The 1,242-nt window shown below is 39.7% G+C and overlaps 1 protein-coding gene across 4 annotated transcripts in view; it reads right to left on the bottom strand.

Annotated features, from left to right (window-relative positions):
- CUNH17orf58 (chromosome unknown C17orf58 homolog) overlaps positions 1-1,242 on the bottom strand; it is a 7,828-nt gene that overhangs the window by 1,966 nt on the left and 4,620 nt on the right. The window lies entirely within an intron of this gene.

Below are 1,242 nucleotides of genomic sequence, written 5' to 3'. Positions count from 1 at the left end.
GCAGTAGGAATTGCTTCAAATAATCACATTTGGTAAAGTGATTGCCTTAAGTTTTGCTGCTTTGCAAACCTTGTGCTTTACAGGTCCGAAATGTTTCTTAGTGAAGAAAGTGATGGGTTTAGTACCATTTTCTATCCTGATATATAAAAAGTGGGCATATTTACCTAACAAAGTAAAATTCTCAAATTTAAAACTTCCCAATGAAGTACAAAGTAAATGAAGTACCGAGCTGGTAACTCAATGCTTTGGCTTTTGAAATAAAAGGCCCTTGTCATACCAAGACAAAAGGGCACCAAGCAAGTTGTATTGGGAGCTCAGACAATCACTTCATGCTGTTCTCCCAGTCTCTGGCTCTGGCAAGTGCTGAGCTGAGTGCAGGAATGGGTAAACAGCTCCGTGCTAGTGGGGAAACTGCACCTGGTGTTACACCTGCATCAGGGGGAGAACTCTGATTCAGTCATTTATTCTTTTATCTGCACCGTAAATGTAAAGAAAGGAAAAGCTCTCTGATTGCCACTGTGGAGCCTTGGCTTAACTGTTGCTCAGACTTTTTCCTACCTGTCTTTTCAATTTAGGAGCAGAATAAGGCTGCTGTTGGTTAAGGGCTAAAACACACAGAGGTCGGGTTGCTGTGAAGCCCATGTTGGACAGGAATGCATGAGAGTGATAAAAACCAAAGCAGGACAGCATTTGTAGAAAGCACTTCCGGAGTTCTCCATTTAGACAAAACAGATGTCTCCTAACGTGTTTATGTTCTACAAATGGAAACATCTGTTACCACTGGGCTTGTATTTTCCTTATCTCTTAAAATACTGTGAGAAAAAGTTGGTATCTGTTTCACAACTTCATAAGCACAAGGCAGGGTTTCAGTCAGAAAATGCTTATCTTTAAACAGTCTGTACAAAAATACCAGGCTGATTCCTGCCACCTTTAGTTACATCAGCGTAGACACAAGGACTAAAGACACTGAATCCTAAGGAACTTCAAGAAGAATCCTCTCTAGAAAGAGGTTTACAGAAATAAGAGTCTTATTTCTGTTTGCTTCGCCATTTTATTTTAATTTCAAACTTCAATCCCCAAAATCAAACTTGTTCTAAACAGTAAGAGATAAATAACACAGCTGCAATGTTTAATCTAAGAGTATCTAATACAATTGGTCTTTTCAGTTCCATTGACCAGTCCCAAGGATACTCTTCCTCCAGAGGAAACAAAAAAAAGGGCTGTACTAGCCCAAAGTAGGGA

The sequence above is a fragment of the Corvus brachyrhynchos genome, unplaced genomic scaffold (genome assembly GCF_000691975.1).
Source record: "Corvus brachyrhynchos isolate BGI_N302 unplaced genomic scaffold, ASM69197v1 scaffold407, whole genome shotgun sequence".
In the NCBI taxonomy this organism is placed as follows: domain Eukaryota; kingdom Metazoa; phylum Chordata; class Aves; order Passeriformes; family Corvidae; genus Corvus; species Corvus brachyrhynchos.
Note: the sequence above shows the minus strand (reverse complement) of the source record. Positions and strands in the feature narration are given on the sequence as shown.